Source organism: Mus musculus, chromosome 7 (assembly GCF_000001635.26).
Source record: "Mus musculus strain C57BL/6J chromosome 7, GRCm38.p6 C57BL/6J".
In the NCBI taxonomy this organism is placed as follows: Eukaryota; Metazoa; Chordata; class Mammalia; order Rodentia; family Muridae; genus Mus; species Mus musculus.
The window spans coordinates 128,840,478-128,859,860 of NC_000073.6; the positions used below are offsets into that span (position 1 = coordinate 128,840,478).

The 19,383-nt window shown below is 42.9% G+C and overlaps 2 long non-coding RNA genes across 4 annotated transcripts in view; both read left to right on the forward strand.

Moving 5' to 3' along the window:
• The first annotated feature begins 2,586 nt into the window (after positions 1-2,586).
• On the forward strand, positions 2,587-4,892 carry Gm39093. The gene is made up of 2 exons (XR_869967.1): positions 2,587-2,628; positions 4,718-4,892. It is a non-coding gene; the product is annotated as a predicted gene, 39093 (long non-coding RNA).
• A 9,574-nt stretch (positions 4,893-14,466) lies between these two features.
• Positions 14,467-19,383, forward strand: part of Gm32884 — a 51,604-nt gene continuing 46,687 nt past the window's right edge. For 2 of the 3 annotated variants that reach the window (XR_869964.2, XR_869963.1), the window contains exon 1: positions 15,875-15,913. This is a non-coding gene — a long non-coding RNA (predicted gene, 32884). Of the gene's footprint in view, positions 14,648-15,874; positions 15,914-19,383 lie in introns of those variants that run through there. The other variant, XR_378513.2, reaches the window with a different exon arrangement.

Consider the following 19,383-nt stretch of genomic DNA (forward strand, 5'->3'; position numbering starts at 1 on the left):
AGCAGCAAAATGTTGGGTCCTGTTTGTGTAGCCAGTCTGTTAGTCTATGTCTTTTTATTGGGGAGTTGAGTCCATTGATATTAAGAGATATTAAGGAAAAGTAATTGTTGCTTTCTGTTATTTTTGTTGTTAGAGTTGGGATTCTGTTCTTGTGGCTTTCTTCTTTAGGTTTGTTGAAGGATTACTTTCTTGCTTTTTCTAGGGTGTAGTTTCCATCCTTGTATTGGTGTTTTCTCATTATTATCCTTTGAAGGACTGGATTCATGGAAAGATATTATGTGAATTTGGTTTTGTCATGGAATACTTTGGTTTTTCCATCCATGGTAATTGAGAGTTTTGCTGGGTATAGTAGCTTGGGCTGGCGTTTGTGTTCTCTTAGTGTCTGTATAACATCTGTCCAGGATCTTCTGGCTTTCATAGTCTCTGGTGAGAAGTCTGGAGTAATTCAAATAGGCCTGCCTTTATATGTTACTTGACCTTTTCCCCTTACTGCTTTTAATATTCTGTCTTTATTTAGTGCTTTTATTATTCTGATTATTATTTGTCAGGAGGAATTTCTCTTTTGGTCCAGTCTATTTGGAGTTCTGTAGGCTTCTTGTATGATCATGGGCATCTCTTTCTTTAGGTATGGGAAGTTTTCTTCTATAATTTTGCTGAAGATACTTGCTGGCCCTTTAAGTTGAAAATCTTCATTCTCATCCACTCCTATTATCCGTAGGTTTGGTCTTCTCATTGTGTCCTGGATTTCCTGGATGTTTTGAGTTAGGATCTTTTTGCATTTTGCATTTTCTTTGATTGTTGTGTTCATGTTCCCCATGCACCTGAGATTCTCTCTTCCATCTCTTGTATTCTGTTGCTGATGCTCGCATCTATGGTTCCTGATTTCTTTCCTAGGGTTTCTATCTCCAGAGTTGTCTCCCTTTGGGGTTTCTTTATTGTTTCTACTTCCATTTTTAGATCCTGGATGGTTTTGTTCAATTCCATCACCTGCTTGGTAGTGTTTTCCTGTAACTCTCTAAGGGATTTTCGTGTTTCCTCTTTAAAGGCTACTAGCTATTTACCTGTGTTTTCCTGTATTTCCTCCTTAAAGTCTTCCATCATCATGAGAAGTGACTTTAAATCCATATCTTGCTTTTCTGGTGTGATGGTGTATACAGGACCTGCTATGGTGGGAGAGTTTGGTTCTGATGATGCCAAGTAACCTTGGTTTCTGTTGCTTCTGTTCTTACACTTGCCTCCTGCCATCTGATTATCTCAAGTGCTTGCTGCCCTCAATATATCTGAGTGGAGCCTGTCCTTCCTATAGTCCCAGTTGATTGAGGACTCCTTAGAGTCCAGCTTTCTCTGTGATCCTTTGATTGTGGGCTCCTGTGAACCTGAGATTCTGGGTGTGTCAGAGTTCTTGGCAGTCAAGTTCCTCTGAGACCCTGAAATACTGTTGTGACCCAGCTTCTGTTATCCTGGGACCCCTTTGTCCTAAGATCCTGGGCGTGTTACAGTGCCTGGAAGTGGTGTCTCCTTTGAGGACTGTGGAGCTGTCTGGTCTGTTTGAAATCAAGGTAAACCAGAACTGATCAAAAGGAACCTGAGCCAATGGTCAGGAAGAGCTCTGGTGTCCTTGTTCCTGCTGTCACAGGCCCTTCACAATTGGATTGCAACTGATGTTGTGTTCCACTCACCAGTGATCCTAAGATCGAGTGGAGAGTCCTCTAGGGACCGTGGGGGTGTTCACCAACTCTGTGCCCAAGGTGACCTGGTGCTGGCGCTGACCGGAAGGGCTGTGTTAACTTTATAAGAAATTGTTTTTCTGAAGTATGTTACTTTACACTCTTGTTAGGGAACAATGAGAGCTTGCCGCACATCTGTCAACACTTGATATTGTCAGTCTTTTTAGCTTTAGCCACACTAGCAGGCATGGCTCTCGTTTATTCTACGTCTACGCATTCGCAGCATCTTTTCATGTGCTCTCTCGTCACTATCACATCTCCTTTGTTAAACTGTCCATTCTAATCTTTGCCTGTTTCTCTTATTCTTGGGTGACAAGAGTTCTTTATATATATTTTACTTGCAAGCAGCTGAAAGAGTCAGATGCAGATGTTTGCATCCAGCCAATGGACAGAAGCATCTGACCCCTGTTGTTGTATTAGGGAAGGCTGAAAGAATTGCTGAGGAGAAAGGAGATCCTGTAGGAGGACCAGCGGTCTCAATTAATCTGGACCGCCAAACTGTGAGGAGTGGGTGTGGCCGCCGCCCCAAGATGGCGCCCGGGACTGCTGCCAGGTCTCATGACCTGCACCTTACTTCCTCATTACCTCAGACTTAGCCACATCCCAGCCGCCTGAACTGCAGATGCCATGCCTCATCAGCTCACCTGAGGTGTCGTCACTTGCTGTGAACCTATGGACTGTTGCTACATGACTGGGGTGATTGGGAGGAGTCAGGAGGGTATTTAAGGCGCACCCCGGGGTTGTTCAGGGGATTCCCGTTCCTGCATTGCAATGCGAAGTGTTCCTGAATAAACCTGCTTGAAGAAGGACAACGTGGTGTTGCGTCTTTCCTGCTGGTCGGGGTGGATGCAACACCAGCTGATATGAGGCCCCCAACACATATACAGCAGAGGACTGCCAGGTCTGGGTTCATTCAGAGATGATGCACCTAACCCTCAAGAGACTGGAGGCCCCAGGGAGTTTAGAGGTCAGGTGGGGTTGGGGGATGGGGCCATCCACGTGGAGACAGGGGAGTGGGGAGGAGGTATGAGGTGTGGAACAGTCAGAGAGTGGATGGTGCAGGGGAAATAAAATATGGAGTGTAAAAATTAAATTAATTAAAAAATTACATTTAAGTTAAATTTATTTATTTATTGGGAGAAACACATGGTTTGGTTCGGCAAATAAATAAATGTTTGCTACCCAGTGCAGATGGCATGTTAGGGGTGAACAGCAATCTCTGGGCAGCAAAACTTATTAACTTAGAAGTATGAGGGGCTTTTCCTTCTGCTTTGAAAAGTGAGCGTGTTTATTTACGCTCTCAGTTGCTCAGGTTCCAATTTTTCTGTCTTTGATTGACAGCATGACCTTAGCTATGAATGTTGTCCCTGTGAGGCCTCCCAGCCTCAGTGGATAGGCCCACAGAATTGTGCTCTTGTTTTTCCACTTGCTTTATGTAAGGTGAACCCAGGAGTCGAGCACAAAGCTATGTTAGGTCAACACGTCTGCACTCACCAGCTTCAATCTATTCCCTGAGTGCACGGTCTGTTTCAGAAAACAAAGACACGTGTATCAAAGTTGGCCTTGTTCCTCTGAAGTCACGCGAAGTCAGAGCAGGACACCAGGGAGAGGGGGTTCATCACAGGAGATACTGTTCATCAAGTTATATGAACCCAGCGTAGCCCTTTCTTCTGTCTGAACCCAGCATAACCCTTTCTCTGATACCGCGAGTAGAGTGTGCAGAGCTCACAAGCATTTTGTCTTATTAAAGTCATGCTTCAGTTAGATTGGCTGAACCCTGGCTCCCTGTGACCTACACGCTCTATAGATTTTTGTTAGAGTAGTTCTTTCCTGCGTGTCTTTAATAATCTACTATTCAATAATCTACTGTTCTTGTCTTAGCATAACTGCAGGAGCACAGTCCACAGGGGTAGTGGTGGAGTGGGGATTAGGGGTGGCTTATTACTCAGGTGAGACCTTCTCATTGGGGTGACTATACTGACCAAGCCTTCCCAAGGCTAAGGACTACTACACATGAGAAGTGTAGTTTCACTAACTCATTTATTCTGAAGCTATCTCCTACCATTGTCTGAGGAATTGATTAGGACTGACCATAGCAAATTAGGGAACATGTTAAAAATCTAGAGGATGGGCTGGAGAGATGGCTCAGCAGTTAAGAGTACTTGCTGCTCTTTCAGAGAGCTGAAGTTTGGTTTCTAGTATCCATGCCTGGTGGCTCACAACTGTCTACAACTTCAGCTCCAGAGGACTGGATGCTCTCTTCTAGGCTCTGTGAGCACCTGCACACACACACACACACACACACACACACACACACACACACACTCACACACACTCACTCACACACACATGCACACTCACAAACACTTGTGCACACATGCATGTACTCAATCACATTCAATCTTAAAAAAAAATCTAGAAGAATCATGAGAAAAAAAATTCCTCAAGGATTAAATTGATCTTATAATATACCTCTAACCAACTCATAGCTTTGTGTGTGTGTGTGTGTACACATGTCATTGTGTATGTGAGTGTGCATATGGAAGTAAAAAATATACCTTAGATATCTTCCCCAATGGCTTTCCACCTTACTTTTTTGAGTTAATTTCTCTCATTGAAACTGGAGCTCACTAATGCAAATAGACTAGCTGACCTGCCCGTGTCTCTGCCTCCCTGCTAATGGGATTTCAGGGATTCTGTGGTGAATGGGTTTCTACATAGGTGCTGAGAAACCTTCCTCAGGTTCTGACTGAGCCATCTCTCCTAGTCCCTAGTTCAAATCATAAATGAAATAAAGTGAAGCAAAAGTTTTCTCCTACATAAGAAAGCTTTGTACTTGTGTTCATGGTGTGTGTGTGTGTGTGTGTGTGTGTGTGTGTCTGTGTGTACCGGGGAATGGGTAGGGCCTATCTTGAACAATGTTGTTAACTGAAGTACTAAGTTGGTTACTGTTTTTTTTTTTAACAACATCTCAATTGTTTGGATCTTAGTGATGATGTCTCTGGACCCAGATGATGGAGTGAAAGCCTGATAGCTCAGAGAAGCAGAGAAAGCGCCCAGCATCCAGCTGACCACCTTCCTCAGCAAATGTCCCCAAACGAAAAGCATGCTCTCTGTCTCCACACAGTCTCAAAACCCCATTAAACTGAATGTCCCTCCTTTCTACTTCCTGTGCATCTCTCTACCCTTCCTCCTGACTCCTTCTGACTCTCTATGTTTTTTTTCCTATTGCTGACTTTATTTAATCCTGTTTACAGTAAACAGAAAGCTCTAGGATTAAAGGTATGTGCTAGGGTTGAGCTGCACCACAACTAGAAACAGCTTTTTCCAGTAAATAATACAGTCTCTGGGTTCACAGTGTGATCAGATATCCTGTAGTAGGTTACTAGCATTAGAATGGGTTTAAATTAAAAAAAATATTTTACATGTGGAGAAACTGGAAGCAGAGTGAGGTGGTGTCTTAGTCAGGGTTTCTATTCCTGCACAAACATCATGACCAAAAAGCAAGTTGGGGAGGAAAGGGTTTATTCGGCTTACACTTCCATGCTGCTGTTCATCACCAAAGGAAGTCAGGACTGGAACTCAAGCAGGTCAGGGAGCAGGAGCTGATGCAGAGGTCATAGAGGGATGTTCTTTACTGGCTTGCCTCATCCTGGCTTGCTCAGCCTGCTCTCTTATAGAACCCAAGACTACCAGCCCAGAGATGGTTCCACCCACAAGGGGCCTTTCCCCCTTGATCACTAATTGAGGAAATGCCTTACAGCTGGATCTCATGGAGGCATTTCCCCAACTGAAGCTCCTTTCTCTGTGATAAATCCAGCTGTGTCAAGTTGACACAAAACTAGCCAGTACAGGTGGTAATTCCTTGAAGGGTCTTACAGTCTCTCCTGGGCAGGGCTGGGCAGCCCTGACTCAGTGGTTGTGGTAATTTCAGTCTTTTCAGTGATGTGCTAGTCAAATTATCCAGAGAAAAACAAGTAACAGGAGAGAGATTATTACTGGAACTGGCTGGTGTGATTATGACGCTCTGAAGCCCCATGATCTGAATTTTGTTACCATGTAGACCCAGATACCCAGCAATCTGGTCTGAGTCCAGAGGCCTTAGGATCAGGGTAGCCAGTGAGGGAAATTTGCTGCCCCCACTGTCCTGGTACTTTCTCTGTACACCAGGCTGACCTTGGACTGCCTCTGCCTCCTAAGTGCAGGGAGTAAAGGCACATAGCACCACCTAGTTAGTGATTCCCTGAGTTAAAACACTCCCTCCTGGAGGAAGGAGACCTTAAGAATCAGGAAACACCCATGCCATGAGAGAGAGCCCACCCCAACACTATTAATGATATTCTCCTATACTTGTAGACAGGAGCCTAGAATAGCTGTCATCTGAGAGGCTTCATTCAGCAGCTGATGGAAACAGATGCAGAGACCCACAGCCAAACATTAGGTGGAGCTTGGGGAGTCTTGTGGAAGAGGGGGAGGAAGAATTGAAGGAGCCAGAAGAGTCAAGGCCACTACAAGAAAACCTATAGAGTCAACTAACCTGGGCCAATAGGGACTCAGAGAGACTGAACCATCAACTGAAGAACATGAGTGGGACTGACCTAGGCCCTGCACACATATGTAACATATGTGTCTTCATGTGGGACTCCTAACAATGGGAGCAGGGGCTGTCTCTGACTCTGTTGCCCACTTTGGACCCCTTTTTACCTAACTGGGCTGCATTGTCTAGGCTCAATAGGAGAAGATGCTCATAGTCCTACTATACCTTGATATGCCAAGGTGTGTTGCTTTCCATGAGAGACATCCCCTTCTCTGAGGAGTAAAAGAAGGGAGGTGAGAGGGAAGGACTGGGAGGAGAGGAGGGAGGAGAGACTGTGATTGGGATATAATGGAGAGAGAGAGAGAAAGAGAGAGAGAGAGAGAGACAGACAGAGAGACAGACAGAGAGACAGACAGAGAGACAGAGAGACAGAGATTCAGGAAATAAGCCAAACTTACAAGTCCTAGAAAGCTGAAATTCACAAGATTGACAAAGCTCTTTCCCAAGGTTATATAAGAAGCAAGCTCAGGTATGGAGACTCTAATGCAAACGGTTTTCAACTTTTGGGTTGCAACCCCTTTAGGGGTCGAATGACTCACTCACAGGGGGTGCCTAAGATCATTGGAAAACACATTTGTTTACATTACCATTCAAAACACTAGCAACATTACAGTTATGAAGTAGTGACAAAAATAATTTCTTGGTTGGGGATCACCACAACATGAGGAACTGTGTTAAGGGAAATGTATTGTTAGGAATGCTGAGAATCACTGCTCTAACCTGTGGTGAGAGCTGCTTGCAAGCTGTGCAAGGAGTCCCAGGGGGCAGCCTGAGTGCCACCCATGGTGGGTGTTCTCTTACTGACCCAGCTGCTTTTGAGGCATCCATACTTTCACAAGTAACTCCTCACCCATATTTGTAAGTTACCCCCAAAAGTTCATCGGCTCGCTAAGCCAGATGTGGGTGGAGTAATTTCTTTGATTGTTGTCAGTTTCCTGGGTGGGATTGTTTGTTCCCATCTCCCTAGAAAGTCATACGAGAAAAGCCCTAGCTTGAGTTGTATGGTGTCTTAGTTCTTTTCTATCGTGGTGACAAAACACCATGACCAAAGCCGCTTATAATTCGGGATATAATTTAGCATTTAATTTGGGTTTCATGGCTCCAGAGGCTTTAGGGTCCTTGACTATTGTAATGGAGAGCATGACAGCAGGCAGACAGGCATGATACTGGGGCAAAGGCAGAGAGCTTACATAACTAGGAAGAGCCTGGGCTTTTTTCAACTGCAAAGCTTACCCATTGGCACATTTCCCCCAACTAAGCCTCACCTACTAATCCTTCCCAAACAGTTCCATCAATGTGGCAGGGACAAGCATTCAAATATATGAGCCTGTGGGGGCTTTTCTCATTCAAACCAACACAGATGGTTCAAGAACCAGGAGCCTAATGTTCAAGGGCAGGAAGAATTGTATGTATGTCCTTAGCTTAAGAGAACAGAGGAGAGAGAGAGAGAGAGAGAGAGAGAGAGAGAGAGAGAGAGAGAGAGAGAGAGAGGGCATCTAATTCTCTATCCACCTTTTGATCCATTTGATAGTGATTGGATTGGATGATGCCATTTAGTCACAAGGGTGTGCAACAGTACACCAGATGGTTTGTCCTTTCCCAGTGATGTGTGGGTTCTGGTCTAAGCAAAATGACACTGTGGCCCAGGGAGTGGCACTATTTGGAGGTGTGATCGTGTTGGAGTAGGTGTGTCACTGTAGGCATGGGCCTTAAGACCCTCATTCTAGCTGCTTGGAAGCCAGTCTTCTGTTTGCCTTGGGAACAAGATGTAGAACTCTCAGCTTCTCTAGCTTCATATTTTCCCAGATGCTGCCATGTTCCCACCTTGATGATAATGGACTGAACCTCTGCATGTGGTCTGTATAAGAGTTGCCTTGGTCATGGTGTCTGTTCACAGTAGAAAATCCTAACTAAGACCAACACTAAACAGATGACTCTGTTCTTTGTCAACGAAGAGACCAAAAGTGCCACTCACTCAGTTATGGGGTATGCGTCCTACTCATCCTAAGCCCACCCTGTCTGTCTTCCCACGTGGTCTTCTCACCTTGCTTGCTACTGCGCTGATACATGGTTACTTACTGTCAAACACCTCTGTGATGGAAAGGAACAGTCTCAGGTCTAACCTCATCACTGTGCCAGCAGACACTGACTGGCCTCTCACTTAGAAAGTTTCTATCTCATCAAATGTATTGTATGACTTTATATCCCAGGAGGGTTAAGACCACAGGCTCTGGAGATGGGCGAGCTAGGTTGAAACTCCGCATGCTTCTTTCTCCTTAGCTGGGAATCTGGGCCAGAGCCATCATCATTCTGAGGGTTTATCGATCTGCCTCTTTAAGGTGGGAGGTGATCAGTGTAGCCATCTGAGCTAATTATCCTTCCTGTCAATTTGACTGGACTTAGAATCACCCAGGAGGCACACCATTGTGCGTGGCTTCAAGGGTAATTGCAAAGAGAAATAAGTAAAGAAGAAAGACTCACTGTGTGTGTGAGTGGCATCATCCCCTGGTCTGGGGTCCCAGACTCAATACAAAGAGGAGACAAGGAAGCCAGCTGTGTCCTTTGTTCACTGTTCATTGTTCACTGACTTTCCCGCATCACAGGAACTGAAGTAGGACACTGCGTTGGACCAAGGCCAAAGACTGCCAGTCTCTGGCCTTATAACTCCCTCTTCCTGTTCTGGGGGCAGAAGCCTCTGGAAGCTTAACTCTCTTGCTATTCTGTGGTTAAAAGCTGCTGGCCTCTGGTAATTAACTCTCGCTGTTAGCAGCAGGGGATTAAGAAAATTAGCTAACTACTTAGGCTCTTTGTTCTTTAAGAGGTTCAGAGTTCATTAACTCTTAGTGAGCCAGAGAGAAAAGAAAAGGAAGAAAGGGAGAGTTGAAGCACGCACATAGATATGCAGAGACACACATAGACACACGGAGACACACATAGACACACACAGATACAGGGAGACACACATAGATACAGGGAGACACACATAGACACACTTTGGCTGGGGCTGACCACCTGTCTCAACAATTCCACAAGTGTTCATGCATACTTCCACATGCATGTATGCACATACCTATAGACAAACAGACATATACACATATACATTTGGTGGATAGGGCAGAGCCCTAGGTGCCACACTTTATTTCTTCTCTCTGGCAATTTATACCTTCTTTATAGAATGACTTCATAGATAAAATGTTACACAGAAGGGGGGTTACAGAAGGATGTTGACAGTAAGCTCAAAGCAGTGCTTCATTCTGTAAGCTCATTATAAGTTCAAAGCAGCAGTTTCACAGGGCCTTGCTTTATCATAGTGCACACCTGTGGCTTCATCCTTGAACCTGACCTACAACGAAGGTTTATCCTTGGTCACAAATTTGTTCCATGCCTGCTTTCTTATCCTAGTGCAATTAGCCTGTGACCTGTGAAGGTTACAGAGCTCTATTTGTAGCTTTATTCTGCTGGGGGCTTGAGATTACGCGTATCACTTTAAGAGTTCTAGACAATCATTATCAGAAATTGTGAGATCATCAATTCCTCCATACAGCATTACTACATAAGAGTAAATCTTCACACAGATTTGAAATTTACCCAATAGTGTGGACTAATGCCTAGGAATCATTAGGCTGTGTAAGAGAGACAGGAAAGGTGTACCAGCAACAAGATGGCGCCCAACAACTGATAAGTGAATGAACAGCTGCTGCTCCTTTGCCGCACACTCTGCCACCACAGATTCATCCCTGCCATGCCTTTCCTATGATGATGGACTGAACCCCCCAGACCGTGAGCCCCCAATGAGCCTCTCTTCCCTAATGTTGCTTTTGGTCACAGCAATGAGAAAAGCAATGGATATGCCACCCCATAGTGATGTCTGGGAATTCACTTGGTGGACTACATGGAGTGTGCAAAGTGCTCTTTGACCATTGAGAGTAATGTAAGTCTAGTAGGTGATTTGCTGGTTGACTGATCTGGATGCGGACTTATGAGACTAATTCCTTTAACTTTTCATCCCAAGTCTGCATTTTAAAAGAGCATGGCTGTAGGGAAGATGTCTTGCTGCTCATGCTGTTAAAGGATTCTGTCAGTGTGGCTCATTAGAATTCTAACAGCAGTGGGGGCTTGCCTTGAAATAGAATCTTTAAGCACAAGGTTACATGATGGTGTCTGTGGAAGATTATTCTTTGTAAGTAACTCACACTTTCCCAACTTTGAACTGATCATTTAATACAAGCATGTTAACAATTAAAAATAGTTTAAAAACACATTAACATGACAACTAATTTTAGCTCACAGGAATATATTTTTTTGCACTTGATGCATAATTTGAATTTTATTTCTGTAATAAAGGTTAAAGCTGATAGATGACTAATATAGACCATGTGCTTCACTTTCAATATTTCACATACCTTGGTATATAATTAATAAAAGATTTTTTTTGTAGCAGAACACATCACAGGATGAGTATGAAAATCAAAGCAAATCAAGATACTTCCACCTTTGTTTAAAGTATAAAACCGGTCAAATTGTGGTGACTTAGACATGCCTGACTTTGGATGAAGGGATCTCCGCTACAGCTGGGAGAAAGAATAAATATTTTTAAAATTAAAAAAAAATTATTTTATTTATATGAGTACACTGTAGCTGTCTTCAGACACACCAGAAGAGGGCATCAGATCCCATCATAGATGGTTGTGAGCCACCATGTGGCTGCTGGGAATTGTACTCAGGTCCTCTTAACTGCTGAGCCATCTCTCCAGCAGTTTGTATATATATATATATATATATATATTACAAAGTGAAATTATATATATAAGACTGTATTTATTGATACAATGGTTTCTACAGAGGTAAGCCAATGTCTTTCACTCATGTCTAGTGATGGATTCACTTGCTGCTCTTGAGGACAAGTCTTCAACTAGATTTGACATCTCCTAGAGAACTGGTAAGGCCTAACTCCATGACTCCAGGCATGTGCGGGCGGACAGAGTGGGAGAAGGTCCACCCTGAATGTGGGCAGCATTATCCAAAACGGAGAGAGTCAATCCTTTCTTCTTACATTCTTTTATTTTTCCTTTTTAAGACAGCGTCTCTCTACATAGACCTGACATGGAACTCATTATGTGGACCAGGCTGGCCTCAGATTGACAGAAATCCATCTGCCTCTGCCTCCTAAGTACTGGGATTAAAGGTGTGTGGTGTATGCCACCACGCCTGGCTTCCCTTACATTCTTGGTTCAAGGCATTCTGTCATACCGAGGAGAAACATAATCCACCATTTAACAATGTGGGGGGGGCACCATTCATATTATCTCATCTCCATGGTCACTGCTGTGGACATTTGACTGATACGGTGTCTATGTCTCTTCCTGAGTTTCTCAGTATGCCACATCCCAGTGGAGTACCATGACAGCAGTCTATTCTCTCATAGATGTTAGGGTACACGACTGACATCAAGGTGTATGTAAGGTTGATGTCTTTTAGGGAAATCTGTTCCTGAGTTCTAGAAGGTTCTGGAAGTCTTTGGTATTCATTGGTGGGTGGTCCACCTCCCCCGCCCCTTTATCACATGGTATTCTCCCTCTGTGTGTGCTTTTGTGTCCCAGCTTCTCCACTCCCTAATCCAATGTGACCCCAGCATGTCTTGGCTACTCTGCCAGGATCCTAGCCATCCACAATGTTGCATTTATACACACTACAAGTTGGGGCATAAACATACCTTTTAAGGGAATATTTCAATATTTTCTCAGAGGTTTGAACAGGGTATCAGGTTCCCTGAAATTGTAATTATGGATGGTTGTGAGCTGTTAAGTGGGTGATAGGAATCAAATGTGGGTCTTCTGCAGGAGCAGCAAGTGTTCTTAACTATTAAGCTATCTCTGTAACCCCATAAATATTTTAACTTTAATCTCCACCTGTGTGTGTGTGTGTTGTGTGTGTGTGTGTGTGTGTATGTGTGTGTGTGTGTGTGTATGTGTGTGCATGCAGGGCAGAGAACAACATTAGCTATTGCTCCTCAAGCACTACCCTCCCTCCCTCCCTCCCTCCCTCCCTCCCTCCCTCCCTCCCTCCCTCCCTCCCTCCCTCCCTTCCTCCCTCCCTCCCTCCCTCCCTCTCTTCCTCCCTCTCTTTCTCTCTTTCTCTCTTTCTCTTTCTTTCTGACAGTGTTTCCTACTGAGTTGGAACTTGCCAAGTAGGCTAGACTAGCTTGGCTACTGAGCTTCAGGGCTCCCATCTGTTCTTACCTTTCTAAGCACTGAAATTACAGTGTGCACCATACTTGTTTTTGTTTTTTAAATGTAGGTTCTGGGGTTTGAATTTATGTCCTCATGTTTGCAAGGCAAGAACTTTTTAAACGGAACCATCCCCAGGTGGTTCACTCTCTTTCATAGCGATTGGTCCAGAGACCATGTTATCCCAACAAGACTAGTCTCAGAGTTTCTCCTGGAGTTTCCCACTGCTGTTGGTTGCCTTTGTGTCTCAGCATCAGAGTGACACTGCAGGGCAGGACAGCTCACCATCATGGCTTCAGTCTGCCAGGGCAGCTGAGAGAGGATGGAGCCAAGTGCAAAGAAAAGCAACAAGAGATGACAGTCAGAATGGCATCTAACCTCACAGTGAAGCTTTGCTTGGTTTACCCATGGGATTTATTTGAATGTGGGCTCCTCCTTGCCTTTCGGAACCAGGCTGGGATAGTGTTTCAGGCATCTGCAAGCAAAGGACACTTCATAATGCAAATTAAAGATAAATTAAAGATAATGTTTAAGGATTTTGTGAGAAAGGGTTATAAAGTGTAACTGTCATTTCCCAGAAAAATGAGTGTTCAGCCAAGACAGCTTCAGAGTGCCTGTGTGAACCGGGCTGGTGGTTATATATTTTGGGGTGTTTCCCCGGCTCCAGTAAGTGTGGAGATGTCTGTCCACTGTGGCTTTCTAGGAGTTTGATCTGGGTCACCTAAATACCAGAATAAACTCTCAGCTTGCTTTATTTATTTTGTTCTTCACACAGACTAACTCTCAAGTATCACTGCTTTTTAATAAGAGTTTGCCATTAGAACGTCTTCTTAACTTTTTTACTTTGTTTTGAGACTGGGTCTAACTATGCAGCCTTGGCCGTCAGGAAGGCACTTTGTCTCAAGTTCTTAAGAAGAATGTAGAAAACTGCATATGCTGGAAACAGGAGTGGCCAGATATAGTTTCATGAATTTCAACATTTGCTGCTCTTTAGATTTTTTCCCTCAGGCTCCCCATGGTTGAAAATGGGGAGAGAAATGTAAACAGACCTTTCAGTAGACTAGGAGCTTTAATCTGATGGTGAGCTAGCTTCGTTATTCAAGTTCAATTTCGTCCTGAGGACAGAGGCAAGAATCTATGAAAGCCAGGTTTAGTTGTAGGTTGAATTGTAGCTTTATGAGTTAGTCCTGGAGGAATCTGGCTCCACCTCCACAGCACAGCTTCTGAAGGCTGCTCGGGGCTCCTTTGTGGAGAGGAGGGGTGATGTTGGCAGGTGGAGCTTTGGAGATTAGCTCTGCATCTATAAGAGGGGCAGCCCATGGTAGCCTGAGTTCTTGGCATTGCGTGAAGCAGTTGGCAGAGCATGGGCTGTCACAGCCTAAGCTCTCAGGGTGTTGATCCCTTGAGTTTGAAGTCTTGTGGCTGAGGTCATATGAGGGATGGGGCATCTGATGAGGTGTGACGTCATACTTCTCTGGGATGCCAAGTTCATGCCGTGTTCTCCTGTATGAAGTCTGGTAAGACATCACATTCTTAGAAAAACTTCAGAGTAAAGAAAAAACCCACAAAGTTTGAAATGAAAACATGTAGCAAAACATGTCAGTATTTGGAAGCACTTCAAAGTTACCTAGTGTAGAGTACTTTTCTTCAGATATAACAACTCTGCCATGACGTTCGGGTGCCTTCTCTAGGGTCTGAATTCACTGTGAGGTGATGATAAAACCGCCAAATGCCACTCAGGAGCCAGATGGCTCGTCTCCTGTGACAACAGCACGGCATTTTCAGCTACAAATAACAAGCCTTGTCAAAAGCAGCTTAAACGATAAGGGGCCGCTTATCTGACGCACACAGATCGGAGCTGCGGCACTGCCAGCGCCCTGCTGTTCTCGAACTCTGCCCATCTCAGTAGTTTCCTCTCCCGTGGTGTGGCAGCTTGGGAGGTTCCACCTTGGAAGGCTCTGCATGTAGGAAAGATAAGCAGAAGTTTCTCTGGGTCTCTTTTTTTTTTTACTGGGAAGGACATTCTCTAAATTTTCTCCCTTCGATCCCAGACAGTCTTTCCTCAAACCCAGGGACTAGGAAAGACACACGCTCAGGTTGGTACTGGTTGCTGGTCAGGAGACTGGATTCCCATGTGTCTTACTCAGCCTTTCTCCTTTGGAGCCAGGGACTGCCTGCCGTGCTGTTGAAGAGAAGTCAGAAGGCAAATGCTGGGATCTGCTGTGGTACTCAGAGGGCACTGGTGGAAGCTACAAAAGCCCCGATGTCAGTTTTACCCAGACAGCTGCCCACTGTTGTTCTGGGGTTAGCGCTTTGTGCAAAGCCAGCTTGATTTTTTGAAATATTGAAAACAATTTCAAAATTCGGGAAAGAGTGACTTAAATATTACAGAAAAAGAAACATATTTGAAGTAAAGATACTTGGAATGCAGATACTAAGATACAGTAATTTAACACAAGTGTCTTTACGTTTATAAAAATCAGCTTTAGACTTTTAAAATGAAATGGACAAATTCAGAGAAGCATATGGCCCACCACAGTTGACACATAAAGAAATAGAATGCCAAGTAGTCTTGTAATTTTTTTCTTTTGATTTAAGTTCGACTGCATTGAGATGAGAAAAGATACATAATTTCAAATTATCTGAATTTGTTAACATTTAAAAACATATTTTGAGTAAATAGACTTACATCACATTCTTCTTTCCCTTTTGTACCCCAGCTCCTCCCGGAGAGTCCCCTCAAAACCTGCAATACCTTTCATTTTTATCATATTCTTTAAAATTTATAAAATATGTAACAATAAAAATGAGTATTATAAAAGTTGTTTGATGTAAAACAACAATCAGTTGAACAGTCTTATGAAGCTGTTTGTCTACAGCAATACTGAAAATACATACGTTTTTCTCAATACAAATTTTAAATAACTCCAAATATATCAACTGTATGATATTTAAAAATAATATATCACTATTAGTTTTAAAAAATGAACGTAAATAGATAAAGTCTTTTTGTTTGCTTGTTTTATTTTTAGTAGACCTTAAAATCTTGGCTTTTACTGTGGTACAAACATAAAATAAGAACAGTTTGTCCCTCACATCACCAAAGGATTTTACCTCCATAGTAGATAAGCTAAGAGTTGACAGTTCTGTTGTGCCAAGGAATGAATTGTAAGCACACATTTCCTGCTATGGCCAAAGCTATTTGACTTGAGTGATTGTCGTCATTCTCAGCCCGCAGGGAACAGGTTACAATCATGTAAGAAATGGTGTGTGTACTAAGATGGTCTATCCATGAAGTCATTCATCAACTGTTTCAATGAACAATGGTTCTGCTTGGAGGGTGGCACCAACATTAGGTGAAGGTAAGATTCTGGTTCATTGTCTGTGATGATTTTGAAAAGCATTCATCTCAGAATAAGAGTAACTTATAAAGTCCTTTTCTTTAAAATTGATACAATAATTTAAATATCAAGCAAAGCCTTCAGTCACACTCTTTGCTGTTCTTTTACAAGCCACCACTCAAATTAATTGTCTACATTTCTTTTGGCTGTATAAATAATTTTGAAATATGTAAGCTGTTCTGAAAACCATAGTATAGTGTAAAAACATCAAATAAACAATCCTAGAAAGGCTGAGATAGGAGAAGCATGATTTCAAGACCATTATGCGGCACATAGCAAGACCCTGTCACTTACAAACAAGCAGAAAGTGTATATGGATTGTACAATATTGAACCTATTTCTCCCACTACCAAATTAGAGAACACACTGATGACAGCCAGCAAATTTCTAATTCCTCATATTTTGAATTTCAATTCATTAGGATATGTTGGTAATATTAATTTTCATACTGAGATATTAAGGAAAAGTGATTGTTACTTCCTGTTAATTTTCTTGTTAGAGGTGGAATTATGTTTGTGTGGGTTTGTTGAAAGATTACTTTCCTTGCTTCTTCTAGGGTGTAGTTTCACTCCTTGTGTTGGTGTTTTCCATCTATTATCCTTTGTAGGGCTGGATTTGTGGAAAGATATTGTGTAAAATTAGTTTTGTCATAGCATCTCTTGTTTTCTCCATCTATGGTGATTGAGAGTTTTGCTGGGTATAGTAGCCTGGGCTGGCATTTGTGTTCTCCTAGGGTCTGTATAACATCTGCCCAGGATTCTCTAGCTTTCATAGTCTCTGCTGAGAAGTCTGGTGTAATTCTGTTAGGTCTGCCTTTATATGTTACTTGACCTTTTTCCCTTACTGCTTTTAAAATTCTTTCTTTGTTTAGTGCATTTGGTGTTTTGATTATTATGTGATGGGAGGAATTTCTTTTCTGGTTGAGTCTATTTGGAGTTCTGTAGGCTTCTTGTATATTCATGGGCATCTCTTTCTTTAGGTTAGGGAAGTTTTCTTTTATAATTTTGTTGAAGATATTTACTGGCCCTTTAAGATGGGAATCGTCACTCTCTTTTATATCTATTATCCTTAGGTTTGGTCTTCTCACTGTGTCCTGGATTTCCTGGATGTTTTGGGTTAGGAGCTTGTTTGCTTTTTGCGTTTTCTTTCATTGTTGTGTCAATGTCTTCTATGGTATCTTCTGCACCTGAGATTCTCTCTTCTATCTTTTGTATTTTGTTGGTGATGTTTGCATCTATGACTCCTGCTCTCTTTCCTAGGTTTTCTAACTCCAGGGTTGTCTCCCTTTGTGGTTTCTTTATTGTTTCTAGTTCCATTTTTAGATCCTGGATGGTTTTGTTCCTTTTCTTCGTCTGTTTGATTGTGTTTTTCTGTAACTCTTTAAGGGATTTTTGTGTTTCTTTTTTAAGGGCTTCTATCTGTTTACCTGTGTTCTCCTGTATTTCTTTAAGAGAGTTATTTATATCCTTCTTAAAGTCCTCTATCATCATCATGAGAAGTGATTTTAGATCTGAATCTTGCTTTTCCAGTGTGATGGTGTATCCAGGACTTGCTATGGTGGGGGAATTGGGTTCTGATAATGCCAGGTAACCTTGGTTTCTGTTGCTTATGTTCATACACTTGCCTCCCACCATCTGGTTATCTCTAGCGCTACCTGCCCTGGCTAGGTCTGACTGGAGCCTGTCCTTCCTGTGATCCTGGTTGTGTCAGAACTCCTCTGAGTTAAGCTGTCTCTGTGATCCTGTGATTCTGGGATCCTGTGATCATGAGATCCTGGGTGTGTCCGAGCTCCTGGGAGTCAAGCTGCCTTTGGGATCTTGAGATCCTGATGTGACCAAGCTCCTGTGATCCTGTGATCCTGGGCGTGTTAAAGTACCTGGGAGTGAAGCTGCCTCTGGGTGTTGTGGGGCTGGCTGCTGAGTTTGTGCCCAAGGTCTAGACGCTCAGGGCGCCAGCCCAGAAAGCAAGTCTTGTAATTTTTGTGTGTGTCCATGTAGTATGTGGTATGTAGTAGCACACACACATAGATCCATATATCCATATATCCATATATTTATACATCCATATATATCCATATATTATATATATCAGTCCATATAATTTATATTTATTTAATGTGTATGGGTGTTTTGCCCACATGTTTGTCTGTACACCACATGCATGTCTGTTGCCCATGAAGGTCAGAAGAGGACATCAGATCTCCTGGAACTGGAGTTACAGATGTCATAAGCCACCATGTAGGGGTTGAGCCATTTCCCCAGTCACCAAATAGTCTTACAATTAAATGGAATTTGAACTATTTGTTATAAATCTTGCCACAGAGAATATTATATACATAGATATACTGGGGATTTCTATTAGACATTCAAAAAACAAATACTTCTAATTTCATGTGAATGATTCCAGAATATTTAAAAAGAGGAAAAAATCCTCCACTCATTTTGAGATATGCATGTGTATTTATGTTTATGTACGTATGTGTTATATGTATGTGTGTTTGCATGTGTGCGCATGTGCACATCAGAGAACAGATCTGTGAGGCAGTTCTTACCTTTTTTACCCAGGTCCTGGCAATCAAACTGAGGTCATTAGACTTATGAAGATTTACCCACTGAGCCAGTTCTCTGCCCCTGGCCACAACCAATTTTATATCTGCAGATTCCATTTTCAAATGAATGTAAGTTCCTGTCTACTAGAATCTTCAGGGCATGGCTCAGCACCTAGCACAGGGTTACCAAGAAGTCCAGGCTAGCCCTTTCCCGTGTCTCAGTGCTCCGTTTCCATATTTTTTTCTAATAAATTCTGAATGTTGCTGAGGAAGTGTACCAGGAAACACAGTGGTAGAATTTTGTTTTTCTGCCTGAAAATGACAACTGAGGCTGAGAGATTAGTGATCAAATGGCAGACCTGCTTCGCCTGGAGCTTGTGTATCCCTGGGCTTTTAAATTTAAATTTTTATTTTCTGAGAATTTCATACATGAGTACTGTATTTACATCGTAGGCTGTATTTACATCATTTCCACCCTTTTTTCTGCCCCTCCAACCCCTCCCACTTCTCCTCCCTAACACTCGAAGCTCTTCTTATAGAATTATTATTGTTAGACACACACACACACACACACACACACACACACTACTGAATCTGTTTAATATTTAGGGCTGACCTCTTGAATTTAGAGATGCTACCAGGGAGCTGGTACCTGAAGAAAAACGATTCTCCTTTTCTCAGAAGCCATTAGTTGTCGTTGTCCTTCATTTAGAGGTAGGGCCATCCACATCGGCATGGCTGATGTGGTCTTATGTAGGTCTTGTTTAGGCATGCACACTGCTGAGATCTCATGGGGGTAGCATCCCTGTCGTGTCTAGAGGATACTATCTCACAGCAGGCACCCTGGTTGTCTGACTCTTACAACCATTATATGACATTTCTT